Genomic DNA, 21612 nt, shown 5'->3' with positions numbered 1-21612 from the left:
CAAGGTTTAACTCTTTATTCTTATACTCTTCCCCTCTATTCTTTTTGTTATATTACTCTTTTCTCATTATCTCTTTACTCTATTCTCTGTATCTCTTTACTCTGCTCTAGTTACTCTTTTCTCTGCTTAACGTATGTATTTAAAGCTTATGTAAATCTCGGTATGAATAGTTCGCCTGTCCCAAGTATAGGTTCATTAAGTCTATACTGAAACAGTTTAACTTTTCATATAATACCTAACCCTAGTCGCAAATCAAGAACTAACTATTTTGCCCTAGTTCGTTCGCTAGTCTCTGTCTGTTCTTCTGTTATTAAAACTTTACAGACTTTTCTTTGGTTTTTATCTTTCCTTTAACTTTTTATCTTTCTTTTATCTTTGCCTCACTAATATGTTCTTACCACTCCCTAAGTGTTTTATGAAGGTAATTATGAGATTCTGCACTTAAAGTTGTCTTTCTAAAGCTTTTACAGAAAACTGCCTTTTCGCATTATTTTATTATTTTTTATTAAAATATTATTTTTAATTAAATATTATTATTTAATATTTTATTATTATTTATTATTTTATTATTAAATTTTTGAAAATTAACTCACTTTTACTTTTAACCTTTAAAATTCACTTTTTACCACCCGTAACTTTTAATATTTCTACTTTTACCACCCTAACTTTCAGAAATTACAAAATAACCCCTCAAACACCAAAATAATTACTTCATTGCCCTTTTATGAATCAAAAAGGTGTTCTTCATTGTTCTTCACCACACTCAAAGTGTTCTTCGTGTTCTTCATAAATTCTTCAGATTCTTTCTCTGTTTTTACCCGTTTTTCAATCTTTTCAGCAACCGATTTTTACCAAAATTCATAATAAATTCCCAGCCACTAAAACCCCATCTTTTCTACATGATTTTAACACAAATTGAACCCCAATTTAAGGCCTAGGGTTTCGTTTTCCAGCAGCCCTCAAGAACAACATTCATAGCTTAAATATCATCAAATTTCATCAAATTTTCAACAAACTTTCAACAAGAATCACTCATATAAACAATCAATTTCAAGCACAGCCAAACCATATCATGATTACACAACTCAAACACAATCAATCAAGATTAAATTCGTCAAACCCTACCTGGTTTTGCTGCTCCTAATTCAGTTAGACTTTCAGGTGGTCCTTAAGCACTTTTTCTTCCTAAATCACATCAAGAACAACTTTAAATCCAAAAACTCTCAACTGACCAAATCTCACTCAGCATGTTAGGAAGAGATATATCACCTTAGAGTTGCTGGAAATTCATGTTTCTTGGCCCTCAAGTCAAGTTAAGCATGATTCCTAAGGAAAAACATCAAGAAAACACATGTTTTGCATGGTTTTCCTTGAAAACCGAATTGAAAGGGGAAGGGAACAGCCATCTCACCTTATTTCCAGCCATGATAAGTCACATGGTTATGTAGAGGAAGAAGAGAGGATCATTTTGGTGAAATCGGAGTTTTGATTTGAGTTTTAGTTCAGAAGAAATCAAGCTTTGAAGATTAAGTGTTCATGAAAGTTTCTCTCTTTTCTCTCTTCACATTTTCGGCCAAAGGGAGTAAATGACCAGCCTTGGAGTGTCTTGGGGGTGTAAGGAGAGCTGTGATTGGTTGGCTTGAAGGTGGATTAAAATAATATTAAAATATCTCTGGTGTAAAACTACTAAAACTAGGTGTATCGGAACACTTGTAAAAACATCTCTAAAAATTATTTTCTGAGCTACTAGCATAAATGACACTAGTAACATATTTATTATGAGAATAAAACATGTATGATGAGGCCTTAGCATTGCTAAAGTCATTAGAGAGTGCTGGTGCTAAGCTGCACCAGTAAACCGTAAACCCGGTTAAACCGATTTTCTATTTTTAACAAAAACAGACCAGATAACCTTATAATATCATTCAAGAATTTTCTAATACTAATATAATGATAATATTATACTATTATCTCTCTCCTCTCATGAATCGAGTCCGGTTCGTCAAACCGAGACAATTTACGAAAGATCGAATCAAAACTCCTAACCGATACGGTTCAAAAACTAGGTTCTTCGTGACCGCGTTATCGAGCTTGCCTTGGAAAAGGTTCTAGCTTAAAGATGACATAATGACAATGAGGATTGAGATACTTGATGATATATCAAAGGTTCTCCTTTTACCGATCCTCCGGAGTTCTCCGTATCTTTAGAAAAGATCTCACGTACTCGAAAATTAGGGTTGTTACATTCTACCCTCCTAAAAGAAAATTTTGCCCTCAAAATTTCAGCCGCATGCAAGAATCCATCTTCAAGTAGTCTATTTCCTTCAAGCTATCCTGACGAAGATATCAGTTCGTTCCTTACAGCATCTAAATATCACATAGCCAAGGCCATGGAGATCATAACAGCTTTGAAGATAGCTGTGGCTCACGTCGATTCATCGTTCGGAGCTCAATTAAACCATGCCTATTCACAGTCATTGAGGTCTTATCCGCACCAAACAATCAACATTAAGGTGATCAGTCTTAATATCTCAAGTTAAGTACGAACATTTCCAAAATGAGCACTCATAGACATTCATGCCAAATGTATCTTAAAGATACCCTAACGGCATGAGACACACAAGCAGAGTATGCAATGAAGCATAGTCAGTCCACTCCCCAGGCTCTACTGGGAACGAACTGCTCTGATACCAAATTGTAACGACCCAATTTCTGGTAAGTCATGATCATACTAGAAACTGAGTGCTACCAACTTGTCTTCCTAATTATTATCTATTATTTACTATATGAGCCTGATTCGTTGTTAAAAGCGTAGTTATTTTGCGAGGTACTTTTTTTTTTGAAAACATTTGGATTAACAAACAGTATCATTCATAATCAATTAACAACTAATAATATATAAAACAGTTACAAACAACCACACATAAACACATCACAAGTAGTTGACAACATTCGGTGATTCAGCCTTTATTAGAATATAGACTGTTAGTTAGAACACCCCTAGATATAGCTAGATAATAACTATATACATATATATACATACAACATCCCAGGTCTTGACCTGTTCAAGAGGTCCCTAAGCTGGCACCCAGGCTAGCCTAGACTCTATACTCACCTAGTCCCTCTAAACTACTAAAGCGAGGGAAAGTACGTTCTAAGTCTTCAAAACTCAAGTCAGGTGGAACATCATCAAAAGGTAGAACATCATTTGTTACTCCTCTGCACGATCAGACATTGCCATATGACGTCTCTCTGGTACCTCATCAAGTAGCCACACAACAGGAGTCTCGTACACAGGATTTAGGTTAAAGTTTGTAGATAAGCGGGGTGCAGACGTTGGCTGGCCTCACCGTATATACATATGAACAGAGAACAGAATTCACCCTAGACTCAGAAGACTACCTAGAGCAGAATCCTCTTTACGAACAGTCATCAGCGAACTACGGAAGGGTACTCATGCTTCCATCTGGAGGGGGAAGGGAGAGAGAAGGGGTAAGAACTGGGGAGTTCTTAGTAGGGCCGGGGTTATTAGTTACGTTCATTAATTTTGTGTTGTTTAGCAGACTAATAACAGAATATAGAGAAGTAGTAAACAGAAGACAGATAAATAGAGAAAATAGAGAAAATAGAAAAAGATCACAAACAGAAGAATACAAGAAAGTAAAACACAGACACAAACACAGAGAATAGAATACAAACAGAGAAAGCATACATTCATGCAACAATCATAATAGAGAAAATGCACAACCAAGTATGTTGCATGTCTAGCCCTAGTGCAGGTAATGAGCTCATCTGTCGGTTACATACCCGCTCCCGACGTTACCCAGCAACCTCTGTCTGGATAAGGCTTTCCTGTTGGCAATACCCACTGCAAGCAACCTTTGTCTTGCAGGGTATCCACTGCAAGCAACCTTTGTCTTGCAGGGCGGCACTTATTAGCCGATATACGCCCAACAGACTCACTGTAAGCAACCTCTGTCTTACAGAAGTAACAACATTCTCACTGTAAGCAACCTCTGTCTTACAGGAGCAACAACACACTCACTGTAAGCAACCTCTGTCTTACAGGAGCAACAACATAGTCACTGTAAGCAACCTCTGTCTTACAGGAGCACACTCATCTCGATACCTCTGTAAGCAACCTTTGTCTTACAGCAAAGCATTATAGCAAGGTATCCCAGGAAAGCGTTCTCAGTGGTCGTACCACCATCTATCTGACTGCCTTCATACAGCAGATCATCACATAATCATTATCATTACCATCATTCATTATTAGTCTCGTTATTTATCATCACTTTCACATTCTTATACATTACCTCTTTCTTTCTCTGTTCAATCACAACACAACAACTTTCTATAGGTGAACTTCGGCCTATAGAAATGGCACCTCTGTTAGTGAACTTCGGCTTACAGAAAAGGCGCCCCTGTAAGTGAACTTCGGCTTACAGGTATCATAACTCTCTGTAGATGAACTTCGACCTACAGGAACAACACCCTGAGATGCACAATTGATATTCACTGTAGGTGAACTTCGGCCTACAGGAATAACAACTCACTGTAGGTGAACTTGGGCCTACAGGACCTCTAGGGCCAATGGAAAAGCAGCAGATGAACATACAACAGAACATCATGCCACAAGGTTTAACTCTTTATTCTTATACTCTTCCCCTCTATTCTTTTTGTTATATTACTCTTTTCTCATTATCTCTTTACTCTATTCTCTGTATCTCTTTACTCTGCTCTAGTTACTCTTTTCTCTGCTTAACGTATGTATTTAAAGCTTATGTAAATCTCGGTATGAATAGTTCGCCTGTCCCAAGTATAGGTTCATTAAGTCTATACTGAAACAGTTTAACTTTTCATATAATACCTAACCCTAGTCGCAAATCAAGAACTAACTATTTTGCCCTAGTTCGTTCGCTAGTCTCTGTCTGTTCTTCTGTTATTAAAACTTTACAGACTTTTCTTTGGTTTTTATCTTTCCTTTAACTTTTTATCTTTCTTTTATCTTTGCCTCACTAATATGTTCTTACCACTCCCTAAGTGTTTTATGAAGGTAATTATGAGATTCTGCACTTAAAGTTGTCTTTCTAAAGCTTTTACAGAAAACTGCCTTTTCGCATTATTTTATTATTTTTTATTAAAATATTATTTTTAATTAAATATTATTATTTAATATTTTATTATTTATTATTTTATTATTAAATTTTCGAAAATTAACTCACTTTTACTTTTAACCTTTAAAATTCACTTTTTACCACCCGTAACTTTTAATATTTCTACTTTTACCACCCTAACTTTCAGAAATTACAAAATAACCCCTCAAACACCAAAATAATTACTTCCTTGCCCTTTTATGAATCAAAAAGGTGTTCTTCATTGTTCTTCACCACACTCAAAGTGTTCTTCGTGTTCTTCATAAATTCTTCAGATTCTTTCTCTGTTTTTACCCGTTTTTCAATCTTTTCAGCAACCGATTTTTACCAAAATTCATAATAAATTCCCAGCCACTAAAACCCCATCTTTTCTACATGATTTTAACACAAATTGAACCCCAATTTAAGGCCTAGGGTTTCGTTTTCCAGCAGCCCTCAAGAACAACATTCATAGCTTAAATATCATCAAATTTCATCAAATTTTCAACAAACTTTCAACAAGAATCACTCATATAAACAATCAATTTCAAGCACAGCCAAACCATATCATGATTACACAACTCAAACACAATCAATCAAGATTAAATTCGTCAAACCCTACCTGGTTTTGCTGCTCCTAATTCAGTTAGACTTTCAGGTGGTCCTTAAGCACTTTTTCTTCCTAAATCACATCAAGAACAACTTTAAATCCAAAAACTCTCAACTGACCAAATCTCACTCAGCATGTTAGGAAGAGATATATCACCTTAGAGTTGCTGGAAATTCACGTTTCTTGGCCCTCAAGTCAAGTTAAGCATGATTCCTAAGGAAAAACATCAAGAAAACACATGTTTTGCATGGTTTTCCTTGAAAACCGAATTGAAAGGGGAAGGGAACAGCCATCTCACCTTATTTCCAGCCATGATAAGTCACATGGTTATGTAGAGGAAGAAGAGAGGATCATTTTGGTGAAATCGGAGTTTTGATTTGAGTTTTAGTTCAGAAGAAATCAAGCTTTGAAGATTAAGTATTCATGAAAGTTTCTCTCTTTTCTCTCTTCACATTTTCGGCCAAAGGGAGTAAATGACCAGCCTTGGAGTGTCTTGGGGGTGTAAGGAGAGTTGTGATTGGTTGGCTTGAAGGTGGATTAAAATAATATTAAAATATCTCTGGTGTAAAACTACTAAAACTAGGTGTATCGGAACACTTGTAAAAACATCTCTAAAAATTATTTTCTGAGCTACTAGCATAAATGACACTAGTAACATATTTATTATGAGAATAAAACATGTATGATGAGGCCTTAGCATTGCTAAAGTCATTAGAGAGTGCTGGTGCTAAGCTGCACCAGTAAACCGTAAACCCGGTTAAACCGATTTTCTATTTTTAACAAAAACAGACCAGATAACCTTATAATATCATTCAAGAATTTTCTAATACTAATATAATGATAATATTATACTATTATCTCTCTCCTCTCATGAATTGAGTCCGGTTCGTCAAACCGAGACAATTTACGAAAAATAGAATCAAAACTTCTAACCGATACGGTTCAAAAACTAGGTTCTTCGTGACCGCGTTATCGAGCTTGCCTTGGAAAAGGTTCTAGCTTAAAGATGACATAATGACAATGAGGATTGAGATACTTGATGATATATCAAAGGTTCTCCTTTTACCGATCCTCCGGAGTTCTCCGTATCTTTAGAAAAGATCTCACGTACTCGAAAATTAGGGTTGTTACACTGAGAACCCTTCAATGGAAGAGGTGAATTACATGGGAGAACCCTATGGAAACACCTATAATTCTTCATGGAAAAATCATCCAAATTTCTCATGGAAGGATCAACAGAGACCTCAACAAGGTTTCAACAATAATAATGGTAGAAGAAACAGGTTTAACAATGGCAAGCCTTATCCATCATCTTCTCAGCAACAGACAGAGAGTTCTAAGCAGAGCCACTCTGACTTAGCAACAATGGTCTCTGATCTAATCAAAACCACTCAAAGTTTCATGACTGAAACAAGGTCCTCCATTAGGAATTTGGAGGCACAAGTGGGTCAGCTGAGCAAGAAAATTACTGAACTCCCTCCTAGTACTCTTCCAAGCAATACAGAAGAAAATCCAAAAGGAGAGTGCAAGGCCATCAACATGGCCGAACTTAGAGAGGAGGGAGAGGCAGTGAACGCCACTGAGGAAGACCTCAATGGACGTCCACTGGCCTCTAATGAGTTCCCCAATGAGGAACCATGGGAATCTGAGGCTCACACTGAGACCATAGAGATTCCATTAGATTTACTTCTGCCATTCATGAGCTCTGATGAGTATTCTTCCTCTGAAGAGGATGAGTATGTCACTGAAGATCAAGTTGCTAAATACCTTGGAGCAATCATGAAGCTAAATGACAAGTTATTTGGTAATGAGACTTGGGAGGATGAACCCCTTTTGCTCACCAAAGAACTGGATGACTTGTCTGGGCAGAGATTACCTCAAAAGAGACAGGATCCTGAGAAGTTTTCAATACCTTGTACCATAGGCACCATGACCTTCAAGAAGGCTCTGTGTGACCTAGGGTCAAGTATAAACCTCATGCCTCTCTCTGTAATGGAGAAGCTAGGGATCTTTGAGGTACAAGCTGCAAGAATCTCACTAGAGATGGCAGACAACTCAAGAAAACAAGCTTATGGACTTGTAGAGGATGTTCTGGTAAAGGTTGAAGACCATTACATCCCTGCTGATTTCATAGTCCTAGAGACTGGGAAGTGCATGGATGAATCTGTCATCTTTGGCAGACCCTTCCTAGCCACAGCAAAGGCTGTGATTGATGTGGACAGAGGAGAATTGATCATTCAAGTGAATGTATATTCCTTAGTATTTAAGGCTCAAGGACATCCCTCTGTAACCATGGAGAGGAAGCATGAGGAGCTTCTCTCAAAACAGAGTCAAACAGAGCCCCCACAGTCAAACTCTAAGTTTAGTGTTGGGAGGCCACAACCAAATTCTAAGTTTGGTGTTGAACCCCCACATTCAAACTCTAAGTTTGGTGTTGGGAGGTTCCAACATTGCTCTGAGTATCTATGAGGCTCAATGAGAGCCCACTGTCAAGCTACTGACATTAAAGAAGCGCTTGTTGGGAGGCAACCCAATGTTATATTTTATCTATTTTCCTTTGTTATTTTATGTTTTCTGTAGGTTGATGATCATAAGAAGTCACAAAATCAATTGAAAAAGCAAAAACAGAATGAAAAAAATAGAAAGAAAAACAGCACACCCTGGAGGAGAACTTGCTGGCGTTTAAACGCCAGTGAAGCTAGCAAATGGGCGTTTAACGCCCAGTCTGGCACCATTCTGGGCGTTTAATGCCAGAAAAGGGGCACCAGACTGGCGTTAAATGCCATGAAAGGGCAAGAAGTTGGCGTTAAACGCCAGAAATGGGCACCAGCCCGGCGTTTAACGCCAGAATTGGCACAGAGAGCAATTTTGCTCGCCACTTGGTGCAGGGATGACTTTTCCTTGACACCTCAGGATCTGTGGACCCCACAGGATCCCCACCTACCCCACCACCCTCTCTCTTCTTCTTTACCCATTCACCAATCACCTCAACCAATCTTTCCCAAAAACCCTTCACCTATCAAATCCCATCTTTCTCTTCACCACTCACATCCATCCTTCATAAAACCTCACCTACCTCACCATTCAAATCCAAACCACTTTCCCTCCCAAACCCACCCTCCCATAGCCGAACCCTACCCCTCTTTCTACCCCTATATAAACCCATCTTCACTCCCTCATTTTCACACACCCTAAACACTACTTCTCCCCCTTTGGCCGAACCACAAAGCCACCTCCATCTCCTCTATTTCTTCTTCTTCTACTCTCTTCTTTCTTCTTTTGCTCGAGGACGAGCAAACCTTTTAAGTTTGGTGTGGTAAAAGCATTGCTTTTTGTTTTTCCATAACCATTTATGGCATTCAAGACCGGAGAAACCTCTAGAAAGAGGAAAGGGAAGGCAAAAGCTTCCACCTCCGAGTCATAGGAGATGGAGAGATTCATCTCAAGGGTGCATCAAGACCACTTCTATGAAGTTGTGGCCTTGAAGAAGGTGATCCCCGAGGTCCCTTTCAAACTCAAAAAGAGTGAATACCCGGAGATCCGACATGAGATTCGAAGAAAAGGTTGGGAAGTTCTTACCAACCCTATTCAACAAGTCGGAATCTTAATGGTTCAAGAGTTCTATGCCAATGCATGGATCACCAAGAACCATAATCAAAGTGTGAACCCGGACCCAAAGAATTGGCTTACAATGGTTTGGGAGAAATACTTAGATTTTAGTCCGGAAAATGTAAGGTTGGCATTCAACTTGCCCATGATGCAAGGAGATGAACACCCTTACACTAGAAGGGTCAACTTTGATCAAAGGTTGGACTAAGTCCTCACAGTCATTTGTGAAGAGGGCGCCCAATGGAAGAGAGATTCAAGAGGGAAGCCGGTTCAATTGAGAAGTCATGACCTCAAGCCCGTAGCTAGGGGATGGTTGGAGTTTATCCAACGCTCAATCATTCCCACTAGCAACCAGTCTGAAGTTACTCTAGACCGAGCCATCATGATCCATAGCATCATGATTAGAGAAGAAGTAGAAGTTCATGAGGTTATAGCCCAAGAACTTTATAAGGTGGCGGACAAGTCCTCTACCTTGGCAAGGTTAGCCTTTCCTCATAGAGGGAGTTGACATAGAGGGAGACATCCCCATTGATGAGGACAAGCCCATCACTAAGAAAAGGATGGAGCAAGCATGAGGAAATTCCTCCTCATGAAACCCCTGAGATGCCTCAAGGGATGCACTTTCCTCCACAAAATTATTGGGAGCAAGTCAACACCTCCCTAGGAGAATTGAGTTCCAACATGGGACAACTAAGGGTGGAGCACCAAGAACATTCCATTCTCCTCCATGAAATTAGAGAAGATCAAAGAATCATGAGAGAGGAGCAACAAAGGCAAGGAAGAGACATTGAGGAGCTCAAACACTCCATATGATCTTCAAGAGGAAGAACAAGCCGCCATCACTAAGGTGGACCCGTTCTTTAATCTCCTTGTTCTTTATTTTCTTGTTTTTCGAATTTTATGCTTATGTTTATCCATGTTTGTGTCTTATGATCATTAGTGTTTTAGTATCTATGCCTTAAAGTTATGAATGTCCTATGAATCCATCACCTTTCTTGAATGAAAAATGTTCTTAATTGAAAAAGAGAAGAATTGCATGAATTTTGAATTTTATAACAAATTAATTATTTTGATGTGGTGGCAACACTTTTGTTTTCTGAATGTATGCTTAAACAGTGCATATGTTAGTGAACTAGATACCTGGGTTCAGCAAACTTTACCTCAAAAGAGACAAGATCCTGGAAAATTCGTAATATCCTGTACCATAGGCACCATGACCTTTGAGAAAGCTCTATGTGACCTAGGGTCAGGCATAAATCTTATGCCACTCTCTGTAATGGAGAAGCTGGGGATCATTAAGGTACAGGCTGCCTTATTCTCATTACAAATGGCAGACAAGTCAGTAAGATAAGCTTATGGATTGGTAGAGGATGTGTTGGTAAAGGTTGAAGGCCTTTACATTCCTGCTGATTTCATAATCTTAGACACTAGGAAGGAGGAGGATGAATGCATCATCCTTGGAAGACCTTTCCCAGCCACAGCAGGAGCTGTGATAGATGTTAACAGAGGAGAATTAGTCCTTCAATTGAATGGGGACTACCTTGTGTTTAAAAGTCAATGATCTTCTTCTTTAATAATGGAGAGGAAGCATGAAAAGCTTCTCTCAGCACAAAGTCAAACAAAGCCCCTACAATCAAACTCTAAGTTTGATGTTGAGAGGCCACAGCCAAACTCTAAGTTTGGTGTTGAATCCCCACATCCAAACTCTAAGTTTGGTGTTGGAAGTCTACAACATTGACTTGATCACCTGTGAGGCTCCATGAGAGCCCACTGTCAAGCTATTGACATTAAAGAAGCGCTTATTGAGAGGCAACCCAATTTTTATTTATCTAATTTTATTTTATTTTTATTGTTCTTTTATGTTTTATTAGGTTCATGATCATGTAGAGTCACAAAAAAAATATTAAAATTAAAAACATAATCAAAAACAGTAGAAGAAAAATCACACTCTAGAGGAAGGACTTACTGGCGTTTAAACGCCAGTAAGGAGCATTTGGCTGGCGTTCAACGCCAGAACAGAGCATGGATCTGGCGTTGAACGCCAGAAACAAGCAGCATCCTGGCATTTAAATGCCAGGAATATACCCTGAGGAAAACTGGTGTTCAACGCCAGAAACATGCTACAATTGGGCGTTGAACTCCCAGAACATGCATCACCTCGGCATTTAAACGCCATAATTGCATGCAAAGGCATTATTGATGAGCGGATAATTTATACGCTTTTTGGCATTGTTTTTAGGTAGTTTTTAGTAAGTTCAAGCTACTTTTAGGGATGTTTTCATTAGTTTTTATGTTAAATTCACATTTCTGGACTTTACTATGAGTTTGTGTGTTTTTCTGTGATTTCAGGTAATTTCTGGCTGAAATTGAGGGACTTGAGCAAAACTCTGAAAAAGGCTGACAAAAGGACGGCTGATACTGTTGGAATCTGACCTCCCTGCACTCAAAATGGATTTTCTGGAGCTACAGAACTCCAAATGGCACGCTCTCAACGGCGTTGGAATGTAGACATCCAGAGCTTTCCAGCAATATATAATAGTTTATACTTTATTAGGAAATTGACGACGTAACTTGGCGTTGAACGCCAAGTACATGCTGCTGTCTGGAGTTAAACGCCAGAAACACGTCATGATCCGGAGTTGAACGCCCAAAACACGTCATAACTTGGAGTTCAACTCCAAGAGAAGCCTCAGCTCGTGGATAGATCAAGCTCAGCCCAAGCATACACCAAGTGGGCCCCGGAAGTGGATTTATGCATCAATTACTTACTCATGTAAACCCTAGTAGCTAGTTTATTATAAATAGGACTTTTTACTAGTGTATTAGACATCTCTGGACGCCTAGTCCTTAGACCATGGGGGCTGGCCATTCGGCCATGCCTGAACCTTTCACTTATGTATTTTCAACAGTGGAGTTTCTGCACACCATAGATTAAGGGTGTGGAGCTCTGCTGTACCTCAAGTTTCAATACAATTACTATTACTTTCTATTCAATTCTCTTCTATTCTTATTCCAAGATATACGTTACACTTAACTTTGATGAATGTGATGATCCGTGACACTCATCATCATTCTCACCTATGAACGCGCGTGACTGACAACCACTTCCGTTCTACTCTAGGCCGGGCGCATATCTCTTAGATTCCCCAACAGAATCTTCGTGGTATAAGCTAGATAGATGGCGGCATTCATGAGGATCCGGAAAGTCTAAACCTTGTCTATGGTATTCCGAGTAGGATTCTGGGATTGAATGACTGTGACGAGCTTCAAACTCCTGAAGGCTGGGCGTGATGACAAGCGCAAAAGAATCAAGGGATTCTATTCCAACCTGATTGAGAACCGACAGATGATTAGCCGTGCTGTGACAGAGCATAGGAACGTTTTCACTGAGAGGATGGGATGTAGCCATTGACAACGGTGATGCCCTACATACAGCTTGCCATGGAAAGGAGTAAGAAGGATTGGAGGAATGTAATAGGAAAGTAGAGATTCAAGAGGAGCACAGCATCTCCATACACTTATCTAAAATTCCCACTATTAATTTACATAAGTATTTCTATCCCTTTTATTTTCTTTTTATTATTAATTTTCGAAACCCAAAATTATTTAATCTGCCTAACTGAGATTTACAAGGTGACCATAGCTTGCTTCATACCAACAATCTCTGTGGGATCGACCCTTACTCACGTAAGGTTTATTACTTGGACGACCCAGTACACTTGCTGGTTAGTTGAACGGAGTTGTGAAAAGAAAGTGCTGAGTTAATGTTTTTATGCACATACCAAAGAGCCAATATTGTTGATCACAATTTCGTCCACCAAGTTTTTGGCGCCGTTGCCGGGGAACAATCAATTTCGAACAACAATTCAAACAATTGTTTCCAACCCACAATGGTGCCAAGTTTTTAATCCGGCAACAACACCAAGTTTTTGGCGCCGTTGCCGGGGATTGTTCGAGTATGGACAACTGACGGTTCATCTTGTTGCTCATATTAGGTAACTTTCTTTTCAAAAACTTTTTCAAAATTTTTCTTTTCTTTTTCGTTTTTCGAAAAAATTAATAAAAATCCAAAAAAAATTAGAAAATCATAAAAATCAAAAATATTTTGTGTTTCTTGTTTGAGTCTTAAGTCAATTTTTAAGTTTGGTGTCAATTGCATGCTTTAAAAATTTTTCTTGCATTTTTTCGAAAATTCCATGCATTCATAGTGTTCTTCATGATCTTCAAGTTGTTCTTGATAAGTCTTCTTGTTTGATCTTGATGTTTTCTTGTTTTGGGTTGTTTGTTGTTTTTCATATGCATTTTTTGTTTGTTAGAGTCCATGCATTAAAGATTTCTAAGTTTGGTGGCTTGCATGTTTTCTTTGCATCAAAAATTTTTTAAAATTATCTTCTTGATGTTCATCATGATCTTCAAAGTGTTCTTGGTGTTCATCTTGACATTCATAGCATTCTTGCATGCATTCATTGTTTTGATCTAAAAATTTCATGCATTGAGTATTTTTGTTGTTTTTCTCTCTCATAATTAAAAATTCAAAAATCAAAAATATATCTTTTCCTTTTTTCTCTCCAAATTTTCGAAATTTAGGGTTGACTTGGTCAAAAAAATTTTAAAATTAGTTGTTTCTTACAAGTCAAGTCAAATTTTAAATTTTAAAAATCTTATCTTTTCAAAATCTTTTTCAAAAATTATATCTTTTTCATTTTTTTTCTCTTTTTCGAAAATTCCAAAAATCTTTTTCAAAATATTTTCAAAATCTTTTTCTTATCTTTTCATCTAATTTTCAAAAATTCACTAATAATTAATGTGATTGATTCAAAAATTTGAAGTTTGTTACTTTCTTGTTAAGAAAGGTTCAATCTTTAAGTTCTAGAATCTTATCTTGTAGTTTCTTGTTAGTGAAGTAAGTAATTTTAAATTTTTGAATTAAATCTTTTTATCCTTTATCTTATCTTTTTTCAAAAAAAAAATTTATCTTTTTCAAAATTTGATTTCAAAATATCTTATCTAACCTCTTATCTTCTTATCTTTTAAAATTTAATTTTAATATCTTTTTCAACTAACTAACTGACATTTTTTTTGTTTCTTATCTTTTTCAAAACCACCTAACTACTTTTCCCTCTCTAATTTTCGAAAATATCTCATCCCTTTTTCAAAAATTCTTTTTAATTTTCGAAAATTACTAACATCTTCTTTAAAATTATTTTCGAAATTCTTCATCTCTTTTCTTATTCTATTTAATTATTTATTTACTAACACTTCTCTTCACCTCTCTTCATCTAAAAATCCGAACTCATTATATCCCTTGTGTTTGGATTCTTCTTCCCTTTCTTTTCCTACTAACATAAAGAAATCTCTATACTGTGACATAGAGGATTCCTCTTTCTTTTCTTGTTTTCTTCTCTTTCATATGAGCAGGAACAGGGAAAAAGGCACTCTTGTTGAAATTGATCCAAAACCTGAAAGGACTCTGAAGAGAAAATTAAGAGAAACTAAATTACAACAATCCAGAAACAACCTTTCAGAAATTTTCGAACAAGAGAAGGAGATGGCAGCCGAAAATAATAATAATGCAAGGAGAATGCTTGGTGACTTCACAAAGCCAACGTCCAAGTTTGATGGAAGAAGCATCTCCATTCCTGCCATTGGAGCCAATAACTTTGAGCTGAAACCTCAGCTAGTTGCCTTAATGCAACAAAACTGCAAGTTTTATGGACTTCCATCTGAAGATCCTTATCAGTTTTTAACTGAATTCTTACAGATCTGTGAGACTGTAAAGACGAATGGAGTTGATCCTGAAGTATACAGACTCATGCTTTTCCCTTTTGCTGTAAGAGACAGAGCTAGAATATGGTTGGATTCACAACCTAGGGATAGCCTGGACTCCTGGGATAAGCTGGTCACAGACTTCTTGGATAAATTCTTTCCTCCTCAAAAGCTGAGCAAGCTGAGAGTGGATGTTCAAACCTTCAAACAAAAAGATGGTGAATCCCTCTATGAAGCTTGGGAAAGATACAAGCAGCTGACCAAAAGATGTCCATCTGACATGTTTTCAGAATGGACCATATTAGATATATTCTATTATGGTCTATCTGAATTTTCGAAAATGTCATTGGACCATTCTGCAGGTGGATCTATTCACCTAAAGAAAATGCCTGAAGAGGCTCAAGAACTCATTGACATGGTTGCAAATAACCAGTTCATGTACACTTCTGAGAGGAATTCCGTGAATAATGGGATACCTCAGAAGAAAGGAGTTCTTGAAATTGATGCTCTGAATGCCATATTGGCTCAGAACAAAGTGTTGACTCAGCAAGTCAACATGATCTCTCAAAGTCTGAATGGATGGCAACATGCATCCAACAGTACTAAGGAGGCAGCTTCTGAGGAAGCTTATGATCCTGAGAACCCTGCCATGGCAGAGGTTAATTACATGGGTGAACCTTATGGAAACACCTATAACTCATCATGGAGAAATCATCCAAATTTCTCATGGAAGGATCAACAAAAGCCTCAACAAGGCTTTAACAATGGTGGACGCAATAGGCTGAGAAATAGCAAGCCATATCCATCATCTTCTCAGCAACAGACAGAGAATTCTAAACAAAACACTTCTAATTTAGCCAATCTAGTCTCTGATCTGTCAAAGGCCACTTTCAGTTTCATGAATGAAACAAGATCCTCTATTAGAAATCTGGAGGCACAAGTGGGCCAGCTGAGTAAGAAAGTCATTGAAACTCCTCCCAGTATTCTCCCAAGTAATACAGAAGAGAATCCAAAAGGAGAGTGCAAGGCCATTGATGTGATCAATGTGGCCGAATGCACAAGGGAGGAAGAGGATGAAAATCCTAGTGAGGAAGACCTCCTGGGACGTCCCTCAAGCAAGAAGGAGTTTCCTATTAAGGATCCAAAGGAATCTGAGGCTCATATAGAGACCATAGAGATTCCATTAAATCTCCTTCTACCATTCATGAGCTCTGAAGACTATTCTTCCTCTGAAGAGGATGAAGATGTGACTGGAGAGCAAGTTGCTCAATACTTAGGAGCTATCATGAAGCTGAATACCAAGTTGTTTGGTAATGAGACTTGGGAAAGTGAACCTCCCTTGCTCATTAGTGAACTAGATACTTGGATTCAGAAAACTCTACCTCAAAAGAAACAAGATCCTGGCAAGTTCCTAATACCTTGTACCATAGGCACCATGACCTTTAAAAAGGCTCTATGTGATCTGGTGGTCAGGGATAAATCTTATGCCACTCTCTGTAATGGAGAAGCTGGGGATCATTGAGGTACAGCCTGCCTTGTTCTCATTACAATTGGCAGACAAGTCATTGAGACAAGCTTATGGAATAGTAGAGGACATGTTAGCAAAGGTTGAAGGCCTTTACATCCCTGCTAATTTCATAATCTTAGACACTAAGAAGGAAGAGGATGAATGCATCATCCTTGGAAGACCTTTCCTAGCCACAGCAGGAGCTGTGATAGATGTCAACAGAGGTGAATTAGTCCTTCAATTGAATGGGGACTACCTTGTGTTTAAGGCACATGGCCATCCATTTGTGACAAAAGAGAGTAAGCATGAAGAGCTTCTCTCAGTTCAGAGTTAAGAAGAGCCCCCACAGTCAAACTCTAAGTTTGGTGTTGTGAGGCCACAACCAAACTCTAAGTTTGGTGTTAAGATCCCATATCCAAACTCTAAGTTTGGTGTTGGGACTATACAACATTGACCTGATCACCTTGTGGCTCCATAAGGGCCACTATCAAGCTATTGACATTAAAGAAGCTCTTGTTGGGAGGCAACCCAATTTTATTTATCTAATTTTTATTTTATTGTTATTTTGTGTTTTATTGGGTACATGATCATGAGGATTCACGAAAAAATCATAAAAATTAAAAACAGAATCAAAAATAGCAGAAGAAAAAAATCACACCCTGGAGGACGCACAGGCTGGCGTTCAACGCCAGTAAGATGCATCTGGCCGGCGTTCAACGCCAGAACAGAGCACCATTCTGGCGCTGAACGGCAGAAACAAGCAACATTCTGGCGCTGAACGCCAGGAATGTGCCTAGAGAAGAAAAGCTGGCGCTGAACGCCAGTAACAAGCATGAAACTGGCGTTCAACGCCAGAAACATGCTTTACATGGGCGTTGAACGCCCAGATCGTGCACCAATGGGCGTTTAAACGCCAGAATGGTGTGCAAAGGCATTTTACATGCCTATTTGGTGTAGGGATGGAATTCCTTGACACCTCAGATCCTGTGGACCCCACAGGATCACCTCAGGATCTGTGGACCCCACAAGATCCCCACCTACCATATTCCCACCTTACCTCCTAATCCTAGTTTTTGTGATTACTCTTCCCCATGTCACACTTCCCAACACTCTTCACCAATCACCTCAATTCCTCTTCCCAATCACCCCCTTCACCACTCACATCCATCCACTCTTCCCCATAAACCCCACCTACCTTCAAAAATTCAAAACCATTTTCCCACCCATTCCCACCCTAAATGACCGAATCCACACTACCCCCTCTCCCTATATATACCCTTCAATTCTACTTCATTTTCACACAACACAACCCCCTCTTCTCCCACTTGGCTGAACCTACATCTCTCCCTCTCTATTATATTCTCTTCTTCTTCTTCTTCTTCTCTTCTTCTTCTTTCTTCTATTGCTCGAGGACGAGCAATATTTTAAGTTTGGTGTGGTAAAAGCATAAGCTTTTTGTTTTTCCATTACCATCAATGGCACCTAAGGCCGGAGAATCCTCTAGAAAAGGAAAAGGGAAGACAAAAGCTTCCACCTCCGAGTCATGGGAGATGGAAAGATTTATCTCCAAGAGCCATCAAGACCACTTCTATGATGTTGTGGCAAAGAAGAAGGTGATCCCTAAGGTCCCTTTCAAGCTCAAGAAAAATGAGTATCCGGAGATCCGACATGAGATCCGAAGAAGAGGTTGGGAAGTCCTAACCAACCCCATGCAACAAGTCGAAACCATAATGGTTCAAGAGTTCTATGCCAATGCATGGATCACTAGGAACCATGATCAAAGTATGAACCCAAATCCAAAGAATTATCTCACAATGGTTCGGGGGAAATACTTAGATTTTAGTCCGGAAAATGTGAGGTTGGCGTTTCACTTGCCCATGATGCAAGGAGATGAACGCCCCTACACTAGAAGGGTCAACTTTAATCAAAGGTTGGACCAAGTCCTAATGGACATATGTATGGAAGGAGCTCAATGGAAGAGAGACTCCAAAGGCAAGCCAGTCCAACTAAGAAGACTGGACCTCAAGCCTGTAGCTAGAGGATGGTTGGAGTTCATTCAACGTTCCATCATTCCCACTAGCAACCGATCTGAAGTTATTGTGGATCGGGCCATCATGATTCATAGCATCATGATTGGAGAGGAAGTAGAAGTTCATGAGGTCATCTCCAATGAATTCTACAAAATAGCCGACAAGTCCTCCACCATGGCACGGCTAGCTTTTCCTCACCTTATTTGCCATCTATGTTACTCAGCTGGAGTTATCATAGAAGGAGACATCCCCATTGAAGAGGAAAAGCCCATCTCCAAGAAAAGGATGGAGCAAGCAAGAGAGACCCTTCACGGTTCTCAAGAGATGCATGAGGAAGCTCATCATCAAGAAATCCCTGAGATGCCTCAAGGGATGCACTTTCCTCCCAACAACTATTGGGAGCAACTCAACACCTCCTTAGAAGATTTGAGCCACAATGTGGAACAATTAAGGGTGGAACATCATGAGCACTCCATCATTCTCCAAGAAATAAGAGAAGATCAAAGAGCAATGAGGGAGGAGCAACAAAGGCAAGGAAGGGACATAGAAGAGCTTAAGGACATTGTTGGTCCTTCAAGAAGAAGACGCCACTAAGGTGGATTCATTCCTTGTTCTTATTTCTTTCTGTTTTCGGTTTTTAATGTTGTGTTTATCTATGTTTTGTGTCTTTATTTCATGATCATTAGTATGTAGTAACTATGTCTTAAAGCTATGAATAAAATCCATTAATCCTTCACCTCTCTTAGATGAAAAATGTTTTAATTCAAAAGAACAAGAAGTACATGAATTTCGAATTTATCCTTGAATTTAATTTAATTATATTGATGTGGTGACAATACTTTTTGTTTTCTGAATGAATGATTGAACAGTGCATATGTCTTTTGATATTGTTGTTTATGAATGTTAAAATTGTTGGCTCTTGAAAGAATGATGAACAAAAAGAAACGTTATTGATGATCTGAAAAATCATGAAATTGATTCTTGAAGCAAGAAAAAGCAGTGAAAAAGAAAGCTTGCGAAAAAAAAAGAGAGAAATGGCGAAAAAAATTTAGAAAGAAAAAGAAAAAGCAAGCAGAAAAAGTCAATAGCCCTTAAAACCAAAAGGCAAGGGTAAAAAGGATCCAAGGCTTTGAGCATCAATGGATAGGAGGGCCCAAGGAAATAAAATCCAGGCCTAAGCGGCTAAATTAAGCTGTCCCTAACCATGTGCTTGTGGCATGCAGGTCCAAGTGAAAAGCTTGAGACTGAGTGGTTAAAGTCGTGATCCAAAGCAAAAAGAGTGTGCTTAAGAGCTCTGGACACCTCTAACTGGGGACTTTAGCAAAGCTGAGTCACAATCTGAAAAGGTTCACCCAGCTATGTGTCTGCGGCATTTATATATCCTGTGGTAATATTGGAAAACAAAGTGCTTAGGGCCACGGCCAAAACTCATAAAAGTAGCTGTGTTCAAGAATCAACAAACTTAACTAGGAGAATCAATAATACTATCAGAAATTCTAAGTTCCTATAGATGCCAATCATTCTAAACTTCAAAGGAAAAAGTGAGATGCCAAAACTGTTTAGAGGCAAAAAGCTACAAGTCCCGCTCATCTAATTAGAACTAATATTCATTGATATTCTGGAATTTATAGTATATTCTCTTCTTTTTATCTTAATTGATTTTCAGTTTCTTCGGGACAAGCAACAATTTAAGTTTGGTGTTGTGATGAGCGGATAATTTATACGTTTTATGGCATTGTTTTTAGGTAGTTTTTAGAATAATCTAGCTACATTTAGGGATGTTTTCATTAGTTTTTATGCTAAATTCACATTTTTGGACTTTACTATGAGTTTGTGTGTTTTTCTGTGATTTTAGGTAATTTCTGGCTGAAATTGAGGGACCTGAGCAAAACTCTGATAAAAGGCTGACAAAGGACTGCTGATGCTGTTGGATTCTAAACTCCCTGCACTCAAAATGGATTTTCTGGAGCTACAGAACTCCAAATGGCGCGCTCTCAATGGCGTTGGAAATTAGACATCCAGAGCTTTCCATAAATATATAATAGTCTATGCTTTATTCGAGATTTGACGACATAAACTGGCGTTCAACGCCAGCTCTGTGCTGCATTTTGGAGTCAAACGCCCGAAACACATCACGAACCAGAGTTGAACGCCAAAAACACGTTACAACTTGGCGTTCAACTCCAAGATAAGCCTCAGCTCGTGTAAAGATCAAGCTCAACCCAAACATACACCAAGTAGGCCCCGGAAGTGAATTTATGCATCAATTACTTACTTCTGTAAACCCTAGTAGCTAGTTTAGTATAAATAGAACTTTTTACTAGTGTATTAGACGTCTTTGATTGTAAGGTATTTGACCATTCGGTCTTTTGATCACATTTTGGGGGGCTGGCTACTCGGCCATGCCTGAACCTTCATCACTTATATATTTTCAACAGTGGAGTTTCTACACACCATAGATTAAGGGTGTGGAGCTCTGCTGTACCTCGATTTTCAATGCAATTACTACTATTTTCTATTCAATTCATTTTATTCCTGTTCTAAGATATTCGTTGCACTTCAACATGATGAATGTGGTGATCCGTGACACTCACCATCATTCTCACCTATGAACGTGAGTGACTGACAACCACTTCCATTCTACCTTAGACCGGGCGCATATCTCTTGGATTTCTTAATTAGAATCTTCGTTGTATAAGCTAGAATTGATGGCGGCATTCATGGGAATCCGAAAAGTTTAACCTTGTCTGTGGTATTCCGAGTAGGATTCCGGGATTGAATGACTGTGACGAGCTTCAAACTTGCGATTGTTGGGCGTGATGACAAACGCAAAAGAATCAATAGATTCTATTCCGACATGATCGAGAACCGACAGATGATTAGCCGTGCTGTGACAGAGCATTTGGACCATTTTCACTGAGAGGATGGGATGTAGCCATTGACAACGGTGATGCC

Source organism: Arachis stenosperma, chromosome 6, assembly GCF_014773155.1.
Source record: "Arachis stenosperma cultivar V10309 chromosome 6, arast.V10309.gnm1.PFL2, whole genome shotgun sequence".
NCBI lineage: Eukaryota > Viridiplantae > Streptophyta > Magnoliopsida > Fabales > Fabaceae > Arachis > Arachis stenosperma.
Note: the sequence above shows the minus strand (reverse complement) of the source record.